Raw genomic sequence first — 9,337 nt, 5'->3', positions numbered from 1 at the left:
CATAAAATAACATGACCATAAATGGTAAATAGGCAATGCAAGAGGCAAGTAACAAAAACATTTTGTTTAATTTCAACATTTGAGTGAACACGAAAAATTATGAGCAGGTCACTGTTACAGTAATGGTAGTAAACACCACTTAGACAAAATGCCAGAAATTTACACTGTTAGGACTTATGGAAAGTGGAAACACTTTCATAGGAAATAATGTCATCAGTATCCTCTTACAAATGTCATATTTCCCACTTTTTGGGACAAATCAGAAATGTTTTATTGTCCCAAAAGCTGGGAAATTTGTTTGCTGCAGCAGAAGTGTAACAAGTAAAATGGAATCAGATTGATGTATGTACAAATTTACATGAAATACACATTTACGTGATTAAATATGTATAATAAGTATGTGTGTTGAAATTAGTTTTTACAGTTATTGCACATTAAACATGTTATTAAACAAATGTCCCGGTTTGTGGGACAACCAAGGATTTCTGATTCTGATTGTCTTGTTTACAGAAATGTAATGTACAGCTTACCTCTGCACCCAGCTGCTGTTCTCCCTGTCCAGCAGGTGACTCATCCCACTACACAAACGTCCTCCATTTCTTTGTTGGCTGCTGCACTGATGCCTGCATTCCTCAGTCAGAGAATGAATGGAGTCCCCAATGAGACACAAGTTCTACATCCACCTTCTGTGGATCCCAGCCGTTTTGAATAACAAACACAGAAAGCAAAATAACGCATTAGCGTGATTGCATCCAGCTAGCCACTGCTTCCTGGTGTACCAATTTTGGGAGAAGCGTCGTGTGTACAGTTTACCTCTCTCCTTGTCCTGCTGGCTTATCTTTACGTCGGGCTGATCTGGTCCAAGCTCTTTGACATTAAGTTTTTCCACCATAGTTCTCCTCTCGAACGGATGCTGGAGAAGAGACCGAACTTAATTCAGTGGCTGCTGAGATCCGGTATCCTGGTTGTAGGCTCACTGGCGTCCATGTCTGCGTCTGCTCCATGTGCGTCACGAGTCACGACCAAAAACGTGCTGGAGTCGAGACTCTCCGAGTTCTACCGAACACCAACGAAAGACTTGGCGGTAGCTCTATCGCCCATCATGCTTCTGAAACGTTCTGAAACAACGTCGACGCTGATTGGCTACATTCCCATTCCTACCCTTTGATTTTCTTGTCAGCAATTGGACAGCTGGTCCCGTCCTGTTTAGGCGATTCGGCAGAGACCGGCAGAGACCAATATATATATATATATGATTTATTTTTGTTACAAAACACACAATTAACTTAGAATGTGTGATTATTGTTAATTTTATGTATTTATTTTTTTAAATAAAAATTAAAAACTGTGGGGAAACTGGGAGTGCGGCGCTCTATCGCCCTCTACTGGCCAGCCGCCAGTGCTGCTTAGGAAGAATTGCCTTTTCCACACTTTCCTGATTTCACGTTTTATTTATTTAGCAATATTCCTCAATATTTGTGTGTCTAGTTTTTAAATTAACAAGTATGCCAAGTACTAAACTCCTACTGGTCAACAAAATCCATAATCTCAGTTTTCAGTGCAGGATTAGAACCAGTCAGCTCCTTTTTATTATCAACAGCCTAAAGGACTTAAGTGTATTCTTCCTCTTGCTTCAGAGGCACACGCCGGACTGTCGGTGTGAGGTGGAAGGTCAACAAGAAGCAGAGTGAGAGGTCGTTGGGTCAGAGGTAGGTCTCTGTATTGTTACCGCGCGGTCCCCTGGGCTGAATGAGATGGTGTGGACAGCTGTCCGCTCTCGTGAAAGACATTAACTCTTCTGTGTCTTACTCAACATGTGCAAGGGTAGCGATGCTCTCGTGTTAGACTTGCAGGAATTAAAAGATTGCAGATGTCAAAATCTCTTAAATGCACTTAGCCTAGACGATCGTTGGGTTTTCATACGGGGGTATTATGCTCTAATAGATCATGCATGGTGAGCAGTTAAAGGGCGGGCTTTTCTTTTTAGTGCAGCTGTTGGATCTCCCCCAGGGAAGGAGAAGAAAGGGCACACAAAAGAGTATCACTGCCTTTTTTTACTCTCCATGTCACACTGCTGCTGCTCCTCTCTTTCACTACCCACTCCTCAAGTTTCACAGCCCACTCGGCTGAATCACGCCATCAACCATCAAGCACACTAATAAGCATCTGCACACACACGGAGTTGATCATACCCCCAGGAATGACTCACAATTACCCCCCTTGTTTCCCCCCACAGGAGCAGTGACTCAGGGTGAGAGGAGAGAAAAGGACAGAACCAAATGCAGAGACGTGTAAAGCTGTGGCGATGAGCAGCTTGGCCTTCAGCGCTGTGAGGAGGCAGCAGAAGCTTTGCGCAGCAGAACTTCTGCTGAACACGATGCACAATGGCCATCTTAGTCACCACAGCAACTGCTGCTCGCTGCTGCTCAGTAGAAAGACGCTCGCCGCCGCGAGCGACGTTCGTCATTGTTTCAGCGAGCACACACTGCACTCCACTCATGTGTCTCCACATTGTTAACCAACTGTAAAATATGGAGAATATATATAAATCTGTCTTTTTTCCCCTTTTCTGGTCAGAATTTGCACTATACATTATTTGCAACTGATTTTGCTGAATTTTCTGGTAAAAATTGCATCAAAAATGCAGCTAAAGGTTTTGAGGGGCGATGCACGACAACGCGCAAGCTCGTAAAAAACTCGACAACTTAGCTAAAACGTTACAGACTGGAAATTCATGATTTAGAGTCAAAACTAAATGTGTTCAGTTGACAACACATCACTGACCATCAAGAATCAGCTAAAGCTGCAGCACAATTCCAGATCTTGCAGAGTGAGCATGCAAGGAAATTAAAAGCTAAAGTGATTACGTTTAAAGGTGTTTAATCAATAAATGTGCAGTGGTCTCTAGTAGGAGTGAATGTCTTGTGGGGGGAAAAACCCACAGGTGCACCAGTTTCAGGAACTAGAATCAGAGGTGTGACCAAGTCACTGCTTTGCAAGTCACAAGTCTTTGCAGTCAAGTCTCGAGTCAAGTCCAAGTAAAAGACAACCAAGTCCAAGTCGAGTCCTTAACTTTGAATTTTCAAGTCATAATCAAGTCATCTGTCCAACTTCTATTCAGTGACAATGATAATAAATAAATTCCAGAATAAAATCTTGTGTGTATCGGTGTGTGGGATCAAACTGTGGAACAAACTTGATGTGACTTTAGAATTATGTAAAAACATTAGATCATTTAAAATGTTGTATAAACAACTTATAATTGACTCATACATAAATAGCAAGTGATAAAAATGGTAATTGGTTGCAAGTGGAATATTTTGTTTTTGTTGTTTGTTGGTTTTGTTTTTCTTTTTCTGTAGATTCATGTGAACAATTGTTTGTAACTGTCTTTTTATGTAGCAAGGTGAAGATAGAACGACCTGCATAAAGAAAAAGTTCTTTTCTTTCAAATTTGCTACTGTGAGCAAATGTGATTTATTAACTGAATTGGGGCTGGACTAGATAAGCTTTTGCTTCTTCCAGTTCCCTCTCAAACGGTTTTATGTTGTTGTATGTTTTGTATTGTTTTCTTCAACAGCATATGTTAATCGTATTCCACATTTTTAAATTTTTTTTATGCACCAGGAATATGGAGGAGTGCATATGCAGTTTGATGTTTTCAATGGTTTGAGATAAATAAATAAAATAAAACAAAAATAAAAGCTTCTTAAAGCTTCGTTTATTTGCTCAAACGAGCAGAAAGTGCAACTGAAACTGATTATAAACAAAGTGCTGCTGCATTTAGCAGAACAAGATCAAACCCAGAACCAAGAATGATTTATGGGGTTTTTCCATGTCATGACACTGTTGTGCTAAAATATCAAATATGCACAAGTCAACAGATGCAAGTCAATTCAAGTCGCAAGTCATTGGCGTTCAAGTCCGAGTCAAGTCGTAAGTCTTTATATATTTTATCAAGTCAGAAGTCATTAAAATAATGACTTGAGTCTGACTCAAGTCCAAGTCATGTGTCTCGAGTCCACACCTCTGTCTAGAAGTGAGCCACGTCACAGTCGAGCTTCAGACGACAGCATTTGGACTCTCATTTCCTGATATTTGAACATCTCTCCTCTGACTGGATAACAGCAATGTGACTCTACCACAGACTCTGCTATGCAAAATTGTTTTATCTCAACAAATGTCACGAGCCTGAAGGAGTTCTGCCATGTGGTGGAATTGCTAATGCTAATGGTTCTCTGCTGTTTCCTGGATGCTAAAACAACAACAACAACAACCTTCCCCTTTGTGAGCCAAGATGGGTGAGTCCACGAATGTTAAAGTGGGAGTCAAGGCATGGATGGAGACTTATTTCATTCACACTTCCTGTTAGGAAAACGCTTCTGAAAGAGGCGTCGCCTGGCGGGCAAAGGGAGCAGCACTGATAGACGGCACCCCTCAACCCCCCCGCATGCACGGTCGGAGGTTCTCAGTCAAGAAAAACTGTTGTTAACCACTCACGCATGCACGCAAGCACACACTCAGAGTAGACTTGCCTCTCAGGAGAAGAGCAGACACAGATTCTGCACCATTCTGGAGGATTTCCTGTTAACCGTGATCATTAGATGAAAAGGGGGGGAGGGCGTTTTTTTTTCTTCCAAGGAGGCAAGCGGCTCCGATCGCCAACGTGCCGAATCGGCAGGTGAGTGGCTGAGCCAGGTGGAGGTGCAGCTGCCTCACCTGGAGACCAGTGATGTGAAGCCACGTAGTCATTTGCTGACAACGTCCCGTTTTTCAGCTTAGCCATCAGCCACAGCTGGCTCTACATAAATGTGGTGCAGCGTTTTTAACCTGAAGATGGAGATAGAATTATGGTTTTGGGCTGGAATATTAAATTTAAAGTAAGTTACACTAAACTCCCACACTAATGATCACACGTGTCTACAGCACCATTAAGCACCCATCTAACAGCAAAAACAAAAACAAGTGAATTTAGATGTTACTTGCTCTTTAAGGGACGGTGTGACATAGGTCTGTCAGGCTTTTCTAATCCTAGAGTCTATTTTCTATCAGAAGCTCATGCAGATTGGTGTAGGAGACTATTTTCATGTTCAGCCTGCATGAAAAACTTAAAGTGACAAATTATAATCAGAAATAATCATTAAGATATGTTTTTCAGTGTTCCACACCTTTAAGGTAAAAGAGTCAGTATAATGCTATTTTAGGAGGGTTAAACTTTTAAAGCTTAATGCATCAAATTTTCTGATTAATCACCTTAATATTTCTCTCTGAGTCATACATCATACAGTAACCAGTAATCCAATTTCTGCTCCTTTTGTCAGGGCAGCAACTGCAGCTCCTGCTTAAGAGGCCCTGATTAGTGCAGTCAAGGGCTCTCAGTGTGACCTCCGGCAGAAAAGGAGGGTGAGTCAGGTTGAAGAGCAGCATCGGGCAAAGAGACGTGGCGGGGGGGAGGGGGGATGTGGTATTGTTACATATATATATATATATATATATGTAACAATTATAAACAAAATAAACCAAAGAAGGGATGAGTGAAATGTGTTCATGACACTGAGGCACCAAAAACAGTGTTCTTGATTGATCCGCAGTAAACATAACAAAATACCAATAAAGTAATACTATATATATGTATATATATATATATATATATATATATATATATATATATATATATATACACATACATAGTTATATGTGTCTACATAGGAATATGTATATATGTATCATAAACAATAACAACACCAAGAAAATAAGACAAAAACATAAAAAAATATGCAAATGTGATGCAATCCAATATGGCTGCTACCTGATGACATAATATGCAAATGATGTGAGTGAATTTGTTCCTATCACAAAATTTGGCTCGTACTGAAGATTTTTCTAATTTACAATATCCCTCCATCTCCAACCAGATTTAAGCTACAAGCTCTTTAAATGGTGACATAAAAAAATTCATATTTTACTGAAAAAACTATGGCACCTAAAGGGTTAAAACCCCACGTGGCTCAGAGTTGTGAGAAAAGGCGAGAACCTTCCAGTGCCGAGGTGCATGACTCACGTCTCTTTCTCTTTGGGACACTTTCAACCCTTGTGTGTGTGGGTGATGGGTAGGTGTGTGTGCACGTGGGCTTGTCGCTGTGCATGGGAGCATGTGGCGAGCCTGTTGGTGTGAGCTCCCACACCGTTAACAGCGTCACGAGCTGCAAAGCTGTTTTTTAAAGAGAGCAGATAAAAATTCAAAAACCCAGCAAAGTTTTATCTTGTTAAATGAAGTTTTGCCATTTGGATGTGGAAGTTTCCGGTTCTAAAAGTAGGATGTAAAAGGCATTAAGAAAATTAAAAACAACCCAAGCTGCGGCACCCGTGATGGAGACGATGTAGATCGCAGTGGAGTTTCCTTCAGCGGAGGAATCCCCCCAGAGCTGTAACCTGGTTTCTGTTTCTCTCACACGTTCCACGCCCGCATCAACCTACGAGTCGACTGTTTACGCTCTGCGCTGCGTGTGATAAATCCATTTAGTTTTCATCTATTAGGACTGAAACTAAACCCTCCCACTGCCTTGAAATGTGAGGAAAAGCTAATCGGAGATGTTTTTCTGTGTTTTGAAAGATGCGAAGCTGAAAATAATTGGCTCAATAAAAACAAGAATTAAGTTGAACTTTGCTGAAGAGCAGAGGTGTGGACTCGTGTCACATGACTTGGACTCAAGACATTATATTAGTAACTTCTGACTTGATAAAATCTATAAGGACTTACGACTTGATTTGGACTTGAACGCCAATGACTTGCGACTTGAATCGACTTGCATCTGTTGACTTGATGACGACTTGAGCGTATTTGATATTTTAACACAAAAGTGGTGTAACATGGACAAAACTCAAAAATCATTCTTCGTTCTGGGTCTGGCTCAGCCACTCGCCTGCCGATTCGGCACGTTGGCGATCCGAGCCGCTTGCCTCCTTGAAAGAAAATGCCCTCCTCCCCTTTTCATCCAATGATCACGGTTAACAGGAAATCCTCCAGAATGCTGCAGAATCTGTCTGCTCTTCTCCTGAGAGGCAAGTCTACTCTGAGTGTGTGCTTGCGTGCATGCGTGAGTGGTTAACAACAGTTTTTTTTTTGACTGAGAAACTCCGACCGTGCATGCGGGGGGTTGAGGGGTGCCGTCTATCAGTGCTGCTCCCTTTGTCCGCCAGGCGACACCTCTTTCAGAAGCGTTTTCCTAACAGGAAGTGTGAATGAAATAAGTCTCCATCCATGCCTTGACTCCCACTTTAACATTCGTGGACTCACCCACAGCCGGTGGCTGACAGCCGGATGGTCCATTGGTTGCTTTTGTTTCGAAACGTGTCATTAGTCGACGTTTTTGGGACAAATGCATCTTTTTCTGTATATTTTTTTAACTCCACAATATTTTTATAGCTATACCATGTTGGAACATTGTTAACTCATTCACTGCCAGCCGTTTCCTGATCGCTAGCGGCCTTCGCTGCCAGTGTTTCTCACCGTTTTTACTGGGATTTTTTAAGAGTGACAGAACGTTGCGCGCTAGGATGATGTCAGCGCCAAAACCACCAAAACAAAGAGGAGACTCACCTCTTACATCAGGAACAATCCGCATGTTTCGAGCGTTATCAGTTCTTTCGTAATCCGTTGTCGAATTGTGATCGGTAGACGCTTTTCCGGTTCGCGCCTCACTTTTTTTTTTTTTTTTTTTTACAGGAATGGCCCAAAACGATCTCCTAACACATGGATTTTCTGCTTCCTGATCATGTGACGTGTGACGTACGCAGATGAAGATGGGCTTCAGAGCTGAGATGTTTGTTCTCTCGGCGCGGGGGCTCGTTCCGACGCCCAAACAGTTAAAAAAATATTCAAATGACGACTTTAGCCATCATTGGCAGAGAATGAGTTAAGAAGCATGAAAAAAATGTTTTAAGCTAACTTGCTTTGCTGATTTGCTATTGCAGCTTTAACATATAAAACAAATAACTGGTAGAACTTCCCAATGAAAGGGTTTACAGCTAGATAAAAAGCATGAGGAACATAATAAAGATGTACAACTATAGCTGCTTGGAATGATTTCAGGCCAGAAAAGCAATAATATTGAGAGCTCACTTGTTAGTCCGATAGTTCAACTTCACCACTTGTTTTGGTTCTTGTACTCCTCGCCCCGCTAGCTCCATGCACAGCTGATGTTGTGGCAAATCCAGTCCACAGTCTAAAGTTAAGATATTATTAAAATGTAGGATTCACAAAAACAAGAGACTAGTTGAAAACACCTCAGGAAATTCATTGTAGTGGCCAATTTTATGGTAAACTCACCCAAAACACTCTCCAGTCTGAGTTCTTGTCACTATGCCAGAAATACCCAGCTGATTCTCATCAAGCCAGTCCCATCTCCAACCAGATGGTTCATTTACATCTGCAGGACATCCCAGCACCATACAGCTCCAACACACATTAAGTGGGTTTTTATGCGGTAAGAAGTGTTGCCACATACTGAATCTAATTGGCCTTCTCCTAATGGAGCTACGGCACCCAGATAATGTGGCTAAACACTTTCATTTCTCTGCATGTGAACCACATCCCAGCTTATCCGAGCCATGACCGGTCCAAACGATCCCCTTTCAGTAGTGATGCGACTGTGGAAGCAGGAATAAATATATCAGGTACAACCAAACCAGATGTAGCGAAAAATAAAAACTTGCTAATTGAATGCACATAAATATTTTCAAACATTGAATATATTAGTGAGAATCGTGCTTTTACTCCATCCACTTCACCCTCTCATCACTTGTGTACTTTCTGATGCTTTAGGCGAACATTAAAGGCCGCACATTCATGACCTACCGTCATGGAGTCAAACACATTTCATTCAATAATCTGATTTTATAACTGACATGTAAACTTGGATAAATGTGGGCATTCTAGCTTGATTATTGCCATAACTCCACTTAGATGCACATGTAAACACACCGACTGATTCCAGGTGCGCGCACACACACACGCACCAATGTAAAACGAATTTTGCCCGCTTAATAAATCAGGAGGAAATAGAACCTGCAGAAAAACCCAATCATGCGTGGGGAGAACATTCGACTCCAAACAGAAAGATCTGCAAAGCTGAGACCACAACTGGACCACTCCCTGTGCTCACCATGGCGCCACCGTGCACCTCGTTCACTTACTTTAATTTTCAGCTGCTCAAAGAAGCCCTCAGCTGCTGAATGATGGGGTGCCCAACTGCAGTGTGGTCTTTTCCCCCCTTTCTTTTCCTGTTGTCATCCTTTGCCCTTCTTCTTGCCTAAATGTACAAAAAAAAAACATTTA

The 9,337-nt window shown here is 41.7% G+C and overlaps 1 long non-coding RNA gene across 1 annotated transcript; it reads right to left on the bottom strand.

Annotated features, from left to right (window-relative positions):
* Positions 1 to 530: 530 nt before the first annotated feature.
* On the bottom strand, positions 531 to 8,511 carry LOC139063645 (uncharacterized). Its single transcript, XR_011517022.1, has 4 exons — positions 8,330 to 8,511; positions 8,123 to 8,225; positions 814 to 913; positions 531 to 686 (listed from the first exon to the last, which is right to left on the bottom strand). It is a non-coding gene; the product is annotated as an uncharacterized lncRNA (long non-coding RNA).
* Between the last annotated feature and the right edge of the window lie 826 nt (positions 8,512 to 9,337).

The sequence above is a fragment of the Nothobranchius furzeri genome, chromosome 17, assembly GCF_043380555.1.
Source record: "Nothobranchius furzeri strain GRZ-AD chromosome 17, NfurGRZ-RIMD1, whole genome shotgun sequence".
Taxonomy (NCBI): domain Eukaryota; kingdom Metazoa; phylum Chordata; class Actinopteri; order Cyprinodontiformes; family Nothobranchiidae; genus Nothobranchius; species Nothobranchius furzeri.
This window is presented reverse-complemented; position numbering and strand designations above follow the sequence as displayed.